This window comes from Haliotis cracherodii, unplaced genomic scaffold (assembly GCF_022045235.1).
Source record: "Haliotis cracherodii isolate W230 unplaced genomic scaffold, xgHalCrac1.p SCAF_1, whole genome shotgun sequence".
Classification (NCBI taxonomy): domain Eukaryota; kingdom Metazoa; phylum Mollusca; class Gastropoda; order Lepetellida; family Haliotidae; genus Haliotis; species Haliotis cracherodii.
In genome coordinates this window covers 75,964,481-75,985,137 of record NW_027266264.1, presented here as the reverse complement: position 1 = coordinate 75,985,137, position 20,657 = coordinate 75,964,481, and the positions used below count along the sequence as shown (strand labels likewise).

Below are 20,657 nucleotides of genomic sequence, written 5' to 3'. Positions count from 1 at the left end.
GCGGCCGTTCCTCTTGGTCACGTAAGATGGACATTAACAAGGTGGGTGAGTGAGTGAGTTGGGTTAACGCCGCTTTTAACAGTATTCCAGTTATATCACGGCGTGTCAGCTTAATGTGGGAGGAAAGCCAGAAGTGATGCACGTCTAAGACGTTTACCACTTCGGTGAAACCCATGAACACGGGTATGGTGCTGACAAACCTAGAAACATAATCGGGGCGAACCGGGATTCGAACCCACAATCATAGGTTTCTGGCGTGCCCAAGGGACGCAACTCTGCACAGCGAATCGTGGCGCCTTAGACGACTGGGCCACCCGTGCACCCGACATCCACAAAGGCGTGGCGTCTATTGAACTCTTACATCTACAAGAGGGGTCGCTAACTGCCTTTGTTTGGGGGCAGAACGTGTAAGAGAGGGCTTGTATAGAATACTTAAATGCATGTGATAAGGTACAGATAAAGGCCTTTATTGATGAATTCCAACCAACATGTCTGGACATGCTTACCATCTTCGCTAACACCCGGTGTCGTCACTGATTTTCAGTGATCTATTCATATAATTTTCACCGCTGTTTTACCTTTTACACCAATGGAATCTGTTTGGTGACATAATCGAGACTGGTTATTCTCTGGCATTAGCGTTTTGTATGTGGTGATTTAAGTGAAGACGTATGTATCCATAGTGATCAACAGAGTGTTTATCAATTCCACTGTACATGTAATAATTATTTATGGAATATGTCGTAAAATCTATTGATGATTTTGTGAATATTATGACGTTAACGATGACTTTTTACATACATGATAATATTTTTATTCTCAACTGAAACCTTAGCTTTTGTCGTTGTTAAAAAACACAGTCTATATTCCAACTATATGACGAATGCCTGTACATATTCGAGTCTGGACCAGGCTAGTGGTTGATAGTATGAGCAACGTCCCGCGTGGTCGGGGTTCGATGACACGCAGTCATCCATGTCAACGATCCTGACCCACCCAATCGGCTAGTTACAAGGTCTGGTCGCAAAATAACAATAACCATAAGGATAATGACAATAATCTTACTATTTGTAATCGCGTATCGAACTGCTAAAATATGCTATCGCCCACCTTTGATGTAGTGAATTACAGTCCTCCAATTGTCAAATACTATTGTTAGCCGGTAGAGTCTATCAAGCGAGGTACAGTTTATGCCTTGCACCTTTTATAGTTGCCTCGTAGCTCCAATCTGATAACACCCGAGTGTTGATGCGATAAAAGGTTTATTCAACAATCAGGCACCGCAGCTTGATAAGATCAATGCACATATGGTTTAATTGCACCATAGCGTCCAGCCAGTATAATAGGTTTAATGCTGTTCAACATTGTGTAACTTGAAAAGCACGCAAAACACAGACATCAAATGCACTGTGTAACGAGATGACGCTAAAAGTGAAACTGTGAAATACAATCTGGAGTTAGCAACTGATTCTTCTGCACTTCAAATATTAAAATCAGTGTTAATTTTACATTTTTGCAAATATCATAGTTTAAACCCTCTCCTTTTATTTGCACTGACCAATTTCTAGATAAAAGGTAACTTATATACATGTATGAGGTATACGTGGCACATGCCTACATTGCGAATTGCGATGACAAATGCAAAATTAATGTCTCTATGGTCCAATGAAAAGACAATTTGATCTTAATGATACGAATAAAAAGGCATATTTGTAAAATGTATTTCAGTAAATTCCTTTACAGCTTTGCTGCTTTTAAGAGATCAAAGAAGATTGAATCATTGTTATCTTAGAAATTAAATCAGAGAACAGTGTGATCACAGGAGATATTATATGAACCAGGTGTGATCATAGGATATCGTGACAGAGAAAGGGGTAAGTTGTTCCTTGGTGCTATCAAAGACGGGGGGTCCCGAGGGGTTCCGGGTCAGAATATAGGTCCCTAGCAACCAGTGCTTGTCGTTAGAGGCGATTTAATGAACAGGGCGGTCCGACTCACTGACTTGGTTAATAGCATGTCATTGTATCCCAATTACCTGGATCGATGCTCATGATGTCAATCACTGAATTACCTGGTCCAGATTCGCTATGGATAGCTGTCATATAGGTTGAATGTTGCTGAGTGCGGCGTTAAACAACACAAAAAACAAATAAACATACAAATATATAAATCTAACAAAACATATTATGCATGAGAGGTTGGTGAATACCCCTGAGGTCTATTCACAGTAATGTCCTTACACATGATCAGACTGCGTCGCTCATGATATATTTTGATGTGCTTTATAAGGAACTATATTCCCCTACAGATTCTTTTTAATCATATGGTCTCTTGCGTGATATACCTTTTTTAACATGCCTTGCAAATCAATCATTAGGTCGATAGGTCGACCGTTAATACATGTAGTAGTGTGAGTTGACATGTTTTGATGTGGGTATCTGTTAAATGAGTAAACCTCCCCCCCCCCCCCCCCCCACCCCCACACACACACAAAAAAAAAAAAGACCTGGGGTTGACATCGCAATAAACATAATTTGATATATCATGCTGCGTTAAGTAGATTGTTTGTGGTATTTTTGTTATCTCTGCATGTCTGCTACATAACGTCTTACCATGAATAACTGACAATGCACCAAGACCATTCTCAGCTCTTTATAAATATGTGATTGTCAGCAGTTACTGTTTGTTTGACTAGGGTGTTGATAAATACGAGTGAAATACTAGACACACTTATGAACTAAGTGAGCTATAAACTGCACTGTACACGTGGCTCACAGAAGTGACATACGGCCATAACGCGGTACCTTAATGACTCAATTGTCTCCAGTAGGAAAATATGACCATTGCACCCTACCATTACCACCCAGTTGTCTCCCGTTTAGATTACATCGGCCAACTAGTTGTTGCAGTAAGTACGTGACTATTGACTTCTGTGGTGACAATTACTCGCACACCTGCAGCAGATTGGACTGAATTTTGCCACCACTCGAAACACACTTTAAAGGACATAATTTGGTTGAAGGATTAGGTAGATCTTGTTGAGAAACTAACGATATATGACTATCGATGTCTACCAAATCTACGAATTCCAACCAATATATACCAACTTTAAATTCTAGGTACATGGAAATCCACACTTCAAATTCTAGGTATGTGGAAATCCATATCTACCAACTCTAGGTACATGGAAATCCACACTTCAAATTCCAGGTTCATGGAAATCCACACTTTAAATTCTAGGTTCATGGAGATCCACACTTCAAATTCCAGGTTCATGGAAATCCACACTTCAAATTGTAGGTTCATGGAAATCCACACTTTAAATTCTAGGTTCATGGAAATCCACACTTTAAATTCTAGGTTCATGGAAATCCACATTTCAAATTCTAGGTACATGGAAATCGATATCTACTCGTCATATATGGCAATGTGACATATTACGAGTATTTTTCATTCATTACAGTCTAGTTGTGTCCAGGTATTTGTGAGGAAGTTTCTTCGGTATTTCGACCATCACCCAGCTTTAATCCCATGTATGTTTAATGCTAGTCACCGAATACCCACTTCGTTTGTGTCACTCAAAGGTTAAGATGTACAGTAGTCAGCTGATTATTGCCCTAACTAAACAGAGACTATGTTTTAACTCGACACCAGTCACTAATTACGTTTCTACTATGTCTAGAACCTGGCCGAAAATGGCCGCCAGGTTCTGAAGCATAGTCCTCGGTAACTTGTTCACGACAATATTATTCGTCTACGTTTCTCATAACAGTTAAACATACTTCATGGCTATTATCAATATTGGTAAAACCGTCGATTGAACACATCCATGTGTATCATTTTTCATGTTCATGTCAACATTTGATAAATCAGGGTCAATTTCAATACCTTTCTCACTACTTATTCCGGGATTTGTCAAGCGCAGTGCTAACAAACATTGATGTATGAAGCTATTATATATGTTTAATAAATATCTGACATCGTACCACGTGAGTTATTCTCATGTTTATGACTATTTGCTGTGTGTACTGTCATTGCCCCTACATATTAATCATATCCACCATTTGAAAGTTTTATCAAGCTATTTCGAGTGCTACTGTCATAAAGTTGCTGAATACCCTCGTCTCAACAGCTGATACCACACATGAAGCCGAATGATGTACTCTCTAATATTCTTCACTCGGTCTCCAGGTTACTTCCCAGTCTTGTTAGGCGGTATCATGGTCGTGTGAATTAGCTACGTTATTGATAACACCACCAGGCACTATATTAAACGTCACATTGTAGGGGGCATGTACATGTTGTAGGTCAGTAGATGTGTTCTTGAAAGGGCAATGAATGTCGGAGAGTAAACCAATTGTACATGTTGGGGAGATGTTTGTGCTTTCTGTGTGTCTGCTCTGTCTTATGTATGCCCTGATTGTAGACATGCTCATCCCCCTTTGGAAATAAATGACCAACATAGGGAATTTAGGTTTACAGATGTGAATTACTGGGCAAAAGGTTTATAAATTAATTTTGACATTTGCGGGGGCATAGATGTTCACATATGCATTTATTGAGGCGTAGATAGGCACATGTGAATTTTCTGAGGCGTAGATGTATACATGAGCATTTACTGGGGCGTAGATGTACACATGTGCATTTACTGAGGCGTAGATGTACACATGTATATTTACTGGGGCGTAAATGTTCAGATGTACATTTACTGGGGCGTAGACGACACATGTGCATTTACTGTGGCGTCGATGTACAGATGTACATTTATTTGGTCGCAGATGAACACATGTGTATTTACTGGGACGTAGATGTACTAATGTGCATTAACTGGGGCGTAGATGCACACATGTTCATTTACTGGGGCGTAGATAGACAAATGTGTATTTACTGGGGCGTACATATTCACATGTACATTTAATGGGGCGTAGATGTACACATGTGCACTGACTGGGGCGTAGATGTACACATGTACATTTACTGGGGCGTAGATGTACACATGTGTAGATGTACTCTGTATCCGCTATAAACGTTGATTCTGATCTTTGCTGATGCTACTGAGGAGGCCGTTGCAATAGCCCACTGAAGATGTAACGAGATCTGACATTTACTTGGGCATAGATTTACAAGTGTACATATTTTCGGGCATAGGTTTACAAGTGTATATATACTGTACATTTAATGGGGCGTAGATGTACACATGTGCACTTACTGGGGCGTAGATGTACACATGTACATTTACTGGGGCGTAGATAGACAAATGTGCATTTACTGGGGCATACATATACACATGTACATTAAATGGGGCGTAGATGTACACATGTGCATTTACTGGGGCGTAGATGTACACATGTGCATTTACTGGGGCGTAGATGTACACATGTGCATTTACTGGGGCGTAGATGTACACATGTGCATTTACTGGGGCGTAGATGTACTCTGTATCCGCTATAAACGTTGATTCTGATCTTTACTGATGCTACTGAGGAGGCCGTTACAATAGTCCACTGAAGATGTAACGAGATCTGACATTTACTTGGGCATAGATTTACAAGTGTACATATATTCGGGCATAGGTTTACAAGTGTATATATACTGGGGCAATGGTTTGAATAAGTATATTTACTAGATGTAGGCTTGCGTAGTACTACGTACATTTGTTTGTAACGTAAATTTACAAATCTACATATGTACATTTCCAGGGACGTGCGATTACATAGCTGCATCAAGCAAAATGATTCACTAGTTATGATGAACCTGTCGGATTTATTTGGTAAGAGTATTTGAGCGAGTTCGGTAGAAATCGTTTTCAGCATTTTCGTCATATTACCAGTCATTAGTCCCAAAGAGAATCAAGAAAACATTCGTGTTGTCTGGTCATCCCGTCTGAGAAAAGACCATATGTTAAAACTCACGTCTACTGAAAATGATGCAGAAAGTCAAGTTGAAGATAACAGACTGACATAGTGTTTGTGTGTCAACTAGGTGTGGAATGAAAGCGCGAAGTCATGTATGTTTTCCACCACCATGTGCTTCGATCAAACACACTACTTAGACACTAGAAAATAGACACTTTCATATCCGTTCTATCGGAATTATGCGGAAGGGAGTAACGATTATGACTGAAGTACTTAAAGAGAGTGGTTCTTGAAGTAGGGAAGTAGTCGAATAAACATCAATTCTTTCGTTTGATATAGGAAATGTTTATTTCATCTTACTTTTAATTTATCATTTTAATGGGTTGACCAAGAAAGTAAATTCTGTCTGATAACGATTACAAACATGTCGTGAATCCAAAGTTGCATCTTAGTGTGCAGCTTGTGAATTGCCTCACTACCGACTGACCGACATGTCACGTGACTGCCGTTATAGGATGCGCCACAAGCCATAAAACAATCGAATAACACCAACGATTTTTATGGGTTTATTTTGAAACCTGCAGGTATGTCGAATCGACCCTCGGTTTTTCATGTTGTTCAAGACGTCGTCTTCCTAATCAATATGCTACATATAAACCTAATTAGACACTTGTTACTGACGTGACGTCAAAGTCTACTTTACGGTCACTATTAAGTATTTTTGCTGCTTATATAGTTAATGTATCCGATTTGTGATCAAAGACGTAGTGCGCACTTCATTAGTTGCAACCTTGACCGTGTCAAAACTCTGAATTCACTACTACTAAGGAAATGGTGATATTAAGGTAACGTTATGCAATATATTCACAACTCCACTTACACAGAACAAGTACACTACGACGGTATAAAGGCAACATTGCATTCCCCACAACAATATCAAGGAGACGATGGTTTACAGGCAACGCTATTTTATGTATTCGACATTGTTTTTTTAGGAAACATTGAAATCTATATTCCCACTACTCTATAGTTACCAGGGTAACAGTGGTTAACAAGTCACATTGAAATTTATATTCCCCACTACTCTATAGTTACTAAGATAACGGTGGTATACAGGCAACATTGAAGTCTATATTCCCTTCTCCTCTAAAGTTACCACGGTAACAGTGGTATACAGGCAACATTGAAATTTATATTCCCCACTACTCTATAGTTACAAAAGTAACGGTGGTATACAGGCCACATTGAAATCTATATTCCCTACTACTTTATAGTTACCAAGGTAACGGTGGTTAACAAGTCACATTGAAATTTATATTCCCCACTACTCTATAGTTACTAAGATAACGGTGGTATACAGGCAACATTGAAGTCTATATTCCCTTCTCCTCTAAAGTTACCACGGTAACAGTGGTATACAGGCAACATTGAAATTTATATTCCCCACTACTCTATAGTTACAAAAGTAACGGTGGTATACAGGCCACATTGAAATCTATATTCCCTACTACTTTATAGTTACCAAGGTAACGGTGGTTTACAGGCAACATTGAAATCTGTATTCCCCACTACTCTATAGTTACCAAGGTAGCAGTGGTTAACAGGCCACATTGAAATCTGTATTCCTCACTACTCTATAGTTACCAAGGTAGCGGTGGTTTACAAGCCAAATTGAAATCTATATTCCCCACTACTCTATAGTTACCAAGGTAACGGTGGTTAACAGGCCACATTGAAATCTGTATTCCCCACTACTCTATAGTTACCAAGGTAGCGGTGGTTTACAAGCCAAATTGAAATCTATATTCCCCACTACTCTATAGTTACCAAGGTAACGGTGGTTAACATGCCACATTGAAATATGTATTCCCCACTACTCTATAGTTACCAAGGTAGCGGTGGTTAACAGGCCACTTTCAAATCTATATTCCCCAATACTCTATAGTTACTAAGGTAAGGGTGGTTTACAGGCCACATTCAAATCTGTATTCCCCACTACTTTATAGTTACCAAGGTAAGGGTGGTTTACAGGCCACATTCAAATCTGTATTCCCCACTACTCTATAGTTACCAAGGTAAGGGTGGTTTACAGGCCACATTCAAATCTGTATTCCCCACTACTCTATAGTTACCAAGGTAAGGGTGGTTTACAGGCCACATTCAAATCTGTATTCCCCACTACTCTATAGTTACCAAGGTAAGGGTGGTTTACAGGCCACATTCAAATCTGTATTCCCCACTACTCTATAGTTACCAAGGTAAGGGTGGTTTACAGGCCACATTCAAATCTGTATTCCCCACTACTCTATAGTTACCAAGGTAACAGTGGTTTACAGGCCACATTCAAATCTGTATTCCCCCCTTCTCTATAGTTACCAAGGTAACAGTGGTAAACATACCAGATTGAATTCTGTATTGCCCGCTACACTACGGCTACCATGGTAACGGTGATCTACAGGCAACATTGACCTCTGTTATTCCCTCCATTTCCATAGTAACGGACAACGTTGAAAAGCGAAATTACTTGTAAAATCTTGATTTCATATTTTATGTTTATTTGATTTGACATTTAAGTCACCCTCCATGATATTAACATACTAGTAGGACAATTCAGGGAGCAGGAGATAGATCAATAAACATAAATAAATGAAATATTTAAACATGCATGATCTACATCTATAATCAATCAAAAGCCAAGCTGCGCACTGTGCCTGCGTACAGAGATCCACATCCTCTCTACATCCTGTCCCCTGCGACTAGATGTAGCCTGTGTTGGTGCAGTTGCTCACGGCTCCATACTCATTCGATGCATGCACCTATGAGCTTGTCAATCCTGCATGCATCGCTAACCTTAACAAGGAATCACAAGAAAAGCCACCAGGTACAAAAGATTTACCTGCGCCACTCGTAGTCAACGCCCACTATGACACATGCTTGACAACCATGCCTAAAGGTGTAAAACAGCTAACACTATAGTCACCTCTTTTTTCTGGCTTTTGTATCAAAGGGCGTTAAAAAACATGAAACACATACTTAAAAAGGTCCTAAAATCTGTTTAATGCATAATTACATTTATCAATTATTCTTTTGTAAACAGTAATTTACTTAACTGTAAATATGCATAACATGTTCAGCGTTGTGCTAAAGACAGCTTTCCTCATCTCATTAAGTAGAAAAAAATATTAATATTATTCGCAAAAATGATTAATGCATATATCAATGTGAAACGATAGGGTATACAAGTCCCGATTAATATTCAATTGAAAATGCATTGTTTCTTTATAAAACCCTTTCTCAAACTACATTTGCTTATTCATTGCTACTGTAGATCACAGCTATTGTTTATTTGTGTATCAGGTTTGACTTCAGATCACCATATTGCCAAGGATTACGAAAGGACCGATGTACATTGGTCCGATATATTTTCACTTTTTATAACTTTAAGTATCAAATACTAAGTAGTTACATTACGATAAGGACCATGAACTCACGTTTTATCAAAGGATTTATTGTCAGTGTACATATTCTGGAGTGTCAATGACACACCTGTCATTACCTGGCTAGAGTTACCTCACTACCTGCCTCTTGTCGCCGTGGATATGTACAGAAAGGATCATGTGGGATAGACGGTCCCCCCAACCACTCCTTGGGCACCGTTAGCGCCTGGACACATAGGTGTGAACAAGCAATAATAGTGTTTTGAATTTCAGCATTAACCACGTATGATCTCACTTTGGTACGGTAAAGTGATTATTTGCCATGACAGCAATGTTTGTTTACTTGGTATAATTTCCAGCAATGGTTCCTGGTAGGATTATATGTAAGAAACCAGAAGTGTTGTTTTAACATTGTGTGAATGATCCACAAAAGGAAGAGAAACACGAAAGAGAACTTGAATTATTTCACATTTTGAATACTAAACTCATTTTGAGATTTTGTGTGAATGTCGAATGTGCAAAGAAATCCATAGCTTGTGTGACATTAGGATAAGAGTGAAACGTGGAGATTGTGACTGTGATTATAGGCTATATGGGTTGAAGGAGCTGAAGTTAGTTACGACCAGACTCAATCCCACTACCACTTTGCAATACCTAATATTGACACCCAACATACAATACCATCCCCAATACCAAATAATTCACTGAAATATCCAGCAACGCCAACCTATATCTACACTCTGATACCCCCTCCCAACACCAAATAATGTCCTGAATTACCCAGCAACACCAACCAAAATATCCACAACCAGATACCCTCTCCCAATACCAAACAATGCCTTCAAATACCCAACAACGCAAATCCACAACCCACAACCTAATAACACCTCCCGATACCAAATAATACCACCAAATACATGTACTCACAATCGACTACCGTCTTTCAATCTTCAAACACAACACAATACAATACCCACCATGCACAACCACCTATTAATATCACAACAATTTACTACCAATTCCAACATCCACCACATCAAGTCCACCTACACACAGTATTGTTTATTCATCGAGGAACACTGATGGCCCAGTGCAGGGGTTCCTGGTTGTTGGTTCGAATCCCGAGATAACAGAGGTCATTATTCCTGGTCTGGCGCCATCATGCCTGTATTCTGATCTTCACCAGAGCGTTCAACGACTCCGACCTTTGTCTCGTTGTTGCTCTCTGATATCAATAAACTAAAATAATAAGTCTAGCTGTAACTCCAACCACAAGTCCATCCCTTACCCACTGAACCTATCAAGCGACACGTGTGGTGAAGATTGTTTGTTGTTTTACGACGCACTCCAGCTATATGTTTTGTTTGTTTGTTTGTTGTTTAACGCCGCACTCAGCAATATTCCAGCTATATGACCATGGTGTGTAAATAATCAATTCTGGACCAGACATTTCAGTGACTCACATCATAAGCATCTATCCACGAAATTGGGATACGATCACATTCATCAACCAAGTCAGCGAGCCTGACCACCCGATCACGTTAATCGCCTTTTACGACAAGCATACTCGCCTTTTACGGCAAGCATGGGTTGCTGAAGACCTATTCTACCCCGGATCTTCACGGGTCCCAGGCATATGACATGTATATAGAGGGGTGTGATTTTTTTCTGTACGAATACATTATGTTATACACGCTATCATCGAGTTCCTGTGGGTTGAATCTGCGTAATCGTGATCCGACGTCGTAGATCGATGCTCACATAACAATCGCTGGATTGTCTTGTCCAGATGCGATTATTTTCATGCCGCCGTCATACATGTATATAGAGGGGTGTGATGTTTTTCTATACGAATACATTATATTATACACGCTATCATCGAGTTCCTGTGATTCAACCCAGCTTGACCAACCGATCCACTGGTCTCCTCCTACGACCAGCATAGGTTGCTGGGGATTAATTTTCACCTGGAATCCCAATGAGGTGTAGACTATATGGTAACGTACAAACATCGCAGTTCCAAAGCACACACTGGATATTGGGATGTGGAGGTGGAGAAATTCCCAGTGGTAGTAATATCAATAGTAATAGAACATCGAGCGCACGCCAGATGAATAAAGGTTAACATTATGTGTATTGAGTCACGGAACAAAAAAGTGGAATTGAATGATTTCAATGATACGATCCTAGAGAATATGTTTGCAAGCCATCAACAGTTGAGTACTGCCCGCTGGGAAATAACGCCTGCCTGTTGTGTGAATGACCGATAGGACTGACAGAGAGAACAGACAATATATTGTGCGACAAGATCGCAATGTCTCTAATATTGTACCCCAGATTAGTAATTGTTGGATTATCTAGGATTTGGAACAATGTGCTGGCAATCACAATGATAGGTTTGTCATACGTGTCATATTGTTTCCAGATGATATAGGTCGTTGTCTGTACGGTATGAACGTCGTCTTTTTGTACAGTTATGAATAATGTCAAAAATAGAATTTGCTTTGTCTCGTCAGATCGTTTATTTTGACAGTGTGTGCGTTTGTATACGACAAATGAATAATACACTGGCTATAAGCAGTTAGGGAGTTAGGGAGTGTGCTTCGATTACGTTGCTTGAGACGGTATTGCAGTTTTACCATGGCGTGTCAGCTTTATGCGTCCAAAGCAGAGAATATAATCATTGACAAGGGAAATCTTGGATTGGAACTCACAATCGGCTGAAACGTATAGGCCTAAGGGACATAACTCTTCCAATTGGTACGTGATGGTGGTTGTAATACACTGTCACCGTGAAAATAAATCTCATTAAATCAGGTCTTAGTTCTCCCTACCGCTAAATAAAGATCTGAGGACATCCCACTGTGCGTCACGTCAGACCGACCTTTCGCGAACTTAATCGAACTTTACGGCACGAGTTTCAAACTGGCGACTACGTTTCGAATCATATTTTAACATATACTCGATTAAAAAAATAAAAACTGAACAAATGAACATTCTGGAAGGACTAATAGATTGTCTGCATTGTATGAATACAATCATAAAGTCCATAACTGTCGTTCGGAATACCGAGGTTGCACGATCAAAAATCACATTCCAACTGTCTTTTTCGTGATCTCATAAGCGCTGCTCTGATTGGTCAGGTGAAAGGTCGTTCTGACATGACCCGCAATGGGATGTCCTCAGATCTTTGCTCAGCAGTAGCGAGAACTATATATGATTTTAATGAGATTGCCGTGAAAATATGGCGGCTTTTATGACTGTTAGAGACTTGAACAGAGTGGATGAAAGCATTACAACTGTCCTCTCCATGCGACTAGTACCGACAACCGGTGGTGCGCCACCTGGACGATAACTGGTGGATCCCAAGGACACACGTTTGTTTGTTTTAACACCACCTCAACAATAATCCAACTTTTCGACAGCAGTCTATAAATAATCGAATCTGGACCAGATAATCCATTGATTGACATTATAAGCATCGATCAACACCAAATCAGCGAGTCTGACCATCTGAACCCCTTACGGCAAGCATGGATTGCTGAAGACCCGGATCTACATGGGAACCGAGACGACATCATATCACGTCACAGTGGCATCTTATAAACTATATGCTTCATCTGATGATCGTCGTGTCTGACTGGAGCTTCTGAAGTAATCTACGAGTCACGAAGTGAGTGCAACAGCCTAAGAAAGACCCAATCTGAGCTAAAACATGTTTGAAAATTTAACGAGCTGCTTCATAAGAAAGTCAAGTGTCACGCAACCTTTGTGTTTTAAAGTGTGTCAGTTTATGGTTTGTCCCTAAAACTTGGTCCACGGGGTCCTTTAATAAAACATATCTGTGGTGAAGGGATTCGGTTAATCGATAATCCACACATGCTGGTGTACATCGTCAATACTTCACGGGTTTGTATACGCTACGAGTCTCCCGTGAATACACCCGGCCGAAGTGACGTCATTCTATTGTTTAAACGCTCCATTGATTTTCAGGTATGGAAAGTTTGTTTGTCATTTATACATTATCTTGAACCAACATTTCAATTGCAGCGGAACGTATACAGACAGACATATATTTCAGTTTCACCTCAGATAAAATACAAATCAAACATACTGAACAAAAAGGTTCGGGATCATGAATAATGGGGGGGATTTCTTTTTAGTGAAGACTTAGAACACAATTTCACAAAAACACATCCCCCAATATAGTGCTGTCATTCATCATTTTTTGTTCAGGATACAATACGATTTGACAAAACACTTCACATGGCGTTATGAGAGTCTTCTAAGATATCAATAACTACGATATAAGATGTTCCTAAAATCCAATATCACTTTGAGGGTTCCGGCACTATTTTTTATATGTAGGGCATCACAAAATATGAAGTATTGACAATGACCGATATAATCAGTCTATCATAAATATCATTGCCAGACCACACACACAAATCTCTCTCTCTCTCTCTCTCTCTCTCTCTCTCTCTCTCTCTCTCTCTCTCTCTCTCTCTCTCTCTCTCTCTCTCTCTCTCTCTCTCTCTCTCTCTCTCTCTCTCTCTCTCTCTCTCTCTCTCATATATATGTCTATAAATGTCTGTGTGATATAGATACATATATATATATATACATCCATTTGTTTTCCAAATACTCATTATGGTTTACAACAATACAGACAGTGAGTGACAATAAGAAGTATTGACAAGACAATGACCGATATAATCAATCTATCATAAATATCATAGCCAGACCACATATATATGTGTTCCAGACACTCGTTATGGTTCACAACAATACAGACAGTGAGTGACAACCAGTACACGTGGTCACCATACAGTCACCATTATTAATCTTTGATCTTCTCACTATGGAATATCGGGGCAGTGTTTTAAAACTATGGATCAGGCTCCCATATAGATTAGTGCGGTTCCCAATACGGCAAATATTTACTTTATCAAGTATGAATAAGCCTATTATCTTGACGGCGACAGTGGCGTGATGGCAAACATGAGGTGAGCACTGAGGTACCGTTATCCCCGCGACAGTTGCCGCCACGGTAAACACCACAGTACTGGCCACTGTTACAGAAAGGTTGAAACTATTATACGCCCCTTTATCAAATATTTATTGTTGAAGAACACGAGGTTGAAGTGATAAGGGTTTTGGAATATTTGTTTGATTGACGTATTTTGCACTGTGTGGTAGAAGCATGGTCTAGTCGTGAGATGCAGGTGCGCGAGTACATGTCATACATGGCATGGGTTTCGTTTGAATTAACGATACTGTTTCAACATTATTTCATGGATCGTGTCATGTACCCATCAACTTTGTCCTTTTGAAATCGTATGCACTGGAATCTTCTTATTAGCTTCGGGATATTTTAACTTCATTGATCGATATAGTTGTTAATTTTAGATCTGCGTTGTGTTTTAAAACATACATACTGATTACAGTTAATTGTAATATGGTAATTGTTGCAGTTTTTTTCATCGATAGCTGTTATTCATTGAACCACAGACAATCAATTCACTAGTTTCATTGAGATATACATGCACTGTCCTCCATGCCCTGTGGGAATGCTCTTATAACACGTTGTAACTTAAGGGAGCATCGCTGTTGTCGTGACAGCACTATACACGCTCCTAGTACGTTACCTGCAATCTTGCGATAAATTAAATCTTATCCCATGATTGCGTGAATCATCTGAATATTGTTTCGACTGTACATGTACATTTGGAGCAGACATCTCTTTCAAACTGTGTAATCTTGAGAGCACGACTAAAGCATGGTTATTAATGGTCAGTGGGACATCTGGAAATAGGCAGGAATAACGTGACCTAGACTTTAGTCTTCATGATGCACTTTAGTGCATATGCACCGACGCTGAGCCTAACATATTAGTTAAATATTCACATGATCAGCAAAAATAAAGAAAACTACAAATCCTGTACAAGACAGGTTGCATATCCGGGTATCAGACTTAAAACAAAGGCCAAAGGACATAATACAAATGCCAAGGGAATGACATGATACAAAAGCCAAAGGGGATGACATGATACAAAGACCAAAGGACATAATACAAAAGCCAAAGGTGATGACATGATACAAAGACCAAAGGACATAATACAAAAGCCAAAGGTGATGACATGATACAAAGACCAAAGGACATAATACAAAAGCCAAAGGGGATGGCATGATACAAAGACCAAAGGACATAATACAAAAGCCAAAGGGGATGACATGATACAAAGGCCAAAGGACATAATACAAAAGCCAAAGGGGGTGGCATGATACAAAGACCAAAGGACATAATACAAAAGCCAAAGGGGATGACATGATACAAAGACCAAAGGACATAATACAAAAGCCAAAGGGGATGGCATGATACAAAGGCCAAAGGACATAATACAAAAGCCAAAGGGGATGACATGATACAAAGGCCAAAGGACATAATACAAAAGCCAAAGGGGATGACATGATACAAAGGCCAAAGGACATAATACAAAAGCCAAAGGGGGGTGGCATGATACAAAGACCAAAGGACATAATACAAAAGCCAAAGGGGATGACATGATACAAAGACCAAAGGACATAATACAAAAGCCAAAGGGGGTGGCATGATACAAAGACCAAAGGACATAATACAAAAGCCAAAGGGGATGACATGATACAAAGGCCAAAGGACATAATACAAAAGCCAAAGGGGATGACATGATACAAAGAACAAAGGACATAATATAAAAGCCAAAGGGGATGACATGATACAAAGACCAAAGGACATAATACAAAAGCCAAAGGGGATGACATGATACAAAGACCAAAGGACATAATACAAAAGCCAAAGGGGATGACATGATACAAAGGACATAATACAAAAGCCAAAGGGGATGACATGATACAAAGACCAAAGGACATAATACAAAAGCCAAAGGGGATGGCATGATACAAAGACCAAAGGACATAATACAAAAGCCAAAGGGGATGACATGATACAAAGGCCAAAGGACATAATACAAAAGCCAAAGGGGATGACATGATACAAAGGCCAAAGGACATAATACAAAAGCCAAAGGGGATGACATGATACAAAGGCCAAAGGCCATAATACAAAAGCCAAAGGGGATGACATGATACAAAGACCAAAGGACATAATACAAAGGACATAATACAAGGCCAAAGGGGATGACATAATACAAAGGACAAAGGACAAAATACAGTGATGTGCTGATAGTGTTTGACAATAATAATCTTTATAGTCAACAGTGGATAGATTATAGCATTCCCTTTGGGACACTGGTGGGCCGGTCTTCTTTTGCTCCCAATTCAATGTGCAGATCTGCGTCCCTTAGGCGTACCAGTAGCCTGTGCTCGAGGGTTCCAATAGCAGATAATCCCCAATTATGTTTCTGGATTTCACTCAAGTGGTAAACGTGAACAATCTGCATCACTTCTGACTTTCTGACGACATCATGTAACTGAAATACTATTTTAAGCAACAGTTACCCTAACTACCCAGAGTGTGTTTATCGAGTAAGTATCGTAGGCGCTGTGACAGAACGGTCCAGAGCCTCATTAATCCAATCTCACTCACACACTAAAATTTCCTTTTGTTTAAACATGATTATTTTTGTATTAGATTAGTTCTATTAAGAACATGTCTGAAAGCCCAATTTAATATGCACCTACTGAGCCCTCTGCAAAGCACTTGAAACACAGTACAAATGTACACAATACAAGAATCTACTAAACAAGTATTATTAAATGTTGGTGTGAACGGGGAATGTCTACTTGATCACCCATCAGGTGATTGACAAAAGCTCACGTTATGCCACCCTCGACTCAGCACAAAATATATTTTAAAAATAATAAAACGAACGACCCTCAGTGGACTGGGGTGCAGGCTTCAAACCTGTAGTTGACTGACGTCAGAGTGGTTCAATTCCACCTTTCGGGCGAACTTTTTGAGAATACTTCTCTGAAAGGGTTTTATGGGATGACCTGATCTAACTCACTGCACATATGTTCTGCTGACATTCGATTCGATTCAAAATATCATTTTCTTTTGGTCATTTTAAAGAAAATCTGCACTGTTTCACGCGTTTAGCGAAACCGAACATCGCGTGGCACTGCCGCTTGTAGTGACTGTTACCAATACTATGCGTTCAACATAAGCACCACTTATAAACCTCATGTGACGGGTTAAATCTCATAAGCGGGGATGCCACGCTATCCCGGAGATGTATATATCCTTTTATTAACTATTCTTAAAATATTTCTCGTTGCTGGGATTCGAACCCTGACATTTCGCTTATTCCTAACTCGCATCCACTTTAACCTCTGGGGGATGAAATATTTTGAAGCGTTATAAATTATTATTAGCATATATGATTTTCTGAACATTAAATGCTTTGTCCGAACAAGTTTTAAGTTGAACAATGATGCGATCTCTGACATGGTTTAGCCGGTACATTATTATCTCATCATACTATTATTGTGGCAGGATTTACTTACCCTTTTCGCGAACAACTGGCGTTATCACTGATTTTCAGTGATCCATTCACATAATTTTCACGGATATTTTGCCTTTGTCGCCCAGGAATCTATTTCGGCGGATAATCCAGACTGATCATTCTCTGGTTTTGACGTTGTATATTTACAGTAATCATTCTGAATAAAACTGATACCACTATATTCACATCACGACCCATCTGGTATGCCCCGGTCATCCTGCAGTGATACGATTGCCGTATCTGGCAAAATTATCGCAATGTCAGCACGGTATATATTTATGGAAGAAGTTGATTTATGTAACAATAGTTACAATTTAGTAACCATAACCTGAATAGAAACGGCTTTTATCAAATAGAGTTTTTATATATTAAATTGATTATGTGTAAACAATTAATATCTTAAATGTATTGACTGTATGTAAACTAACCCAGGTCATGTATTGTATCACTGGCCCTCTCCACTGATATAAGCCTCTCTACAGAGTAACTTACTGCCCGAACGACCCTCAGTGGTCTGGGGTGCAGGCTTCAAACCTGTAGCTGACTGACGTCAGAGTGGTTCAATTCCACCTTTCGGGCGAAGTTTTGAGAAATATCTCTCTGAAAGGCGTGTATGTACTGACCTGCGTTGACAAAGGCTATACATTCTAAGTCCTAGACATACTATACTCTCTCATTTTGTGCAACTAAATAACATTTTCTTTAGGTCATTTTTAGAAATGTGCAAAGAACTTATGCGTTTAGTAAAACAGCATCGCGTGTCGCTACCGCTTGTAGTGACCAACACTATGCGTTCAACATATGCACCATTTATAAACCTTATGTGACGGGTTAAATCTTATAAGCGAGTATGTCGCACTATCCCGGATATTGTATATATCCTCTCATTAACTGTTCTTAAAATATTTCTCGTTGCTGGGATTCGAACGCGGACAAATCGCTGATGATTCCCAACTCGCTTCCACTTTAACCACTGTGGCCTGAGCGGCGTGGAATTGATTTTTAGCGTCATCCAGTATTAATGACAGTGTGTGATAAAAATATGCTGTTTTTCCAAGTGAGTGAGTGAGTTAAACATTAACATCACATCGACAATAATTCAGCCATATCGTGACGATAACATTAATAATACATAAATTTGGACTAATAAAAACCTGTCATCGATGGACAGTACATAACTAGATTATCACAGTCTCAAATTAAAATTAGTTGAGAACATTTAAAAGAATACCCTATGGATCGACAATACAAAGTGAAAACGGGCTATAGATCACCAGCAACCAATGTTAAGCCACCTTACATGGGACCGTGGGGTCTTACGATAATTCTGCCTGCGCGATTCTCCAGCAGGATTTACACCATCGCTTCAGCGTCTGGCGATTGTAGTCAATTTTAGCCATCAATTAAAATTCACAAATATTCCACGATCATAAACTATGGTACGAATAGCATACTTTTAATGACATGCTCTTACGATGTAATTCTAAGTTATACAGTAAACTACGGTTATACCGAACTCAAAAGAACCACTAATCTTAGTTCGTTATAACCGTTGTATGTTATAAGAATATATACAGCATATCTACAGCAAATGGCCGGGACAAAAAACACTTCGTTATATCCGTCTAGTGGCTAGACAGACCAGACAGCCGAATTGCGACTGATACTATATTCAACTCACTACCTGTGTGTCCCAGTGACGCAGCTGTTATACAACTGCAGCGTGTCTCGCAATGTTATCACAGCAGCCGGTATATATACCTGTGTAAAAGATTAATTAATTCATCTTCAATCTGAATTTTAACCATAAACTAAACAAACTGGGCTTTCGTAAACTTCAGAATTTTATTGTAATCTATTGATGTACAAACAATTAATATTTTAAATGTATTGACTGTATGTAAACTAACCCTGGTCATGTATTGTATCACTGGCCCTCTCCACTGATATAAGCCTCTCAACACCTGAGCTTGCTGCCCGAACGACCCTCAGTGGTCTGGGGTGCAGGCTTCAAACCTGTAGCTGACTGACGTCAGAGTGGTTCAATTCCACCTTTCGGGCGAACTTTTGTGAAATATTTCTCGTGAAGGCTTTTAAGGGATGACCTGCGTTGACAAAGGCTATACATTATAAGTCCCAGATATACTATACTCTCTCATTTTGTGCAACTAAATATCATTTTGTTTAGGTCATTTTTAGAAAATGTGCAAAGAACTTACGCGTTTAGTAAAACAGCAATGTGTGTCACTACTACTTGTAGAGACCAACACTATGCGTTCAACGTATGCACCATTTATAAACCTCATGTGACGGGTTAAATCTCATAAGCGGGGATGTCACACTATCCCGGAAATTGTATATATCCTTTCATTAACTGTTCTTAAAATATTTCTCGTTGCTGGGATTCGAACGCGGACATATCGCCGATGATTCCCAACTCGCTTCCACTTCAACCACTGTGGCCTGAGCAGCGTAAAATTTGTCTTCAGAGTTATCCAGTATTTATGACAGTGTGTGATAAAATATTTTGTTTTTCCCAAGTTAAGTGGCCATACAAGGGACCCTGGGGACTTACGATACTTCTGCCGCCTGCGCGATTCTTCAGCGTCTGGCGATTGTACTCAATTTTTGGCCATCAATTAAAATTCATTAATATTCCACGATCATAACCTACGGTAGGAATAACATACGTTTAATGACATGGTCTTACGATGTTATTCTAAGTTATACAGTAAACTACGGTTATAACGAACTCAAAGGAACCGCTAGTCTTAGTTCGTTATAACCGTTGTACGTTATAAGAATATATACAGCATATATACAGCAAATGGCCGGGACAAAAAACACCTCGTTATATCCGT

General features: G+C 39.4%; 1 protein-coding gene and 3 non-coding genes across 4 annotated transcripts in view; all 4 read left to right on the top strand.

Annotated features, from left to right (window-relative positions):
• Nucleotides 1-20,657, top strand: part of LOC139475147 (doublecortin domain-containing protein 2C-like) — a 125,866-nt gene that overhangs the window by 12,271 nt on the left and 92,938 nt on the right. The gene's annotated exons all lie outside the window — the stretch shown is intronic.
• On the top strand, nt 17,155-17,238 carry Trnastop-uca (transfer RNA opal suppressor (anticodon UCA)). The gene has a single exon. It is a non-coding gene; the product is annotated as a tRNA-Sec (tRNA).
• Trnastop-uca (transfer RNA opal suppressor (anticodon UCA)) lies at nt 18,290-18,376 on the top strand. The gene has a single exon. It is a non-coding gene; the product is annotated as a tRNA-Sec (tRNA).
• On the top strand, nt 19,772-19,858 carry Trnastop-uca (transfer RNA opal suppressor (anticodon UCA)). Its single transcript has one exon. It is a non-coding gene; the product is annotated as a tRNA-Sec (tRNA).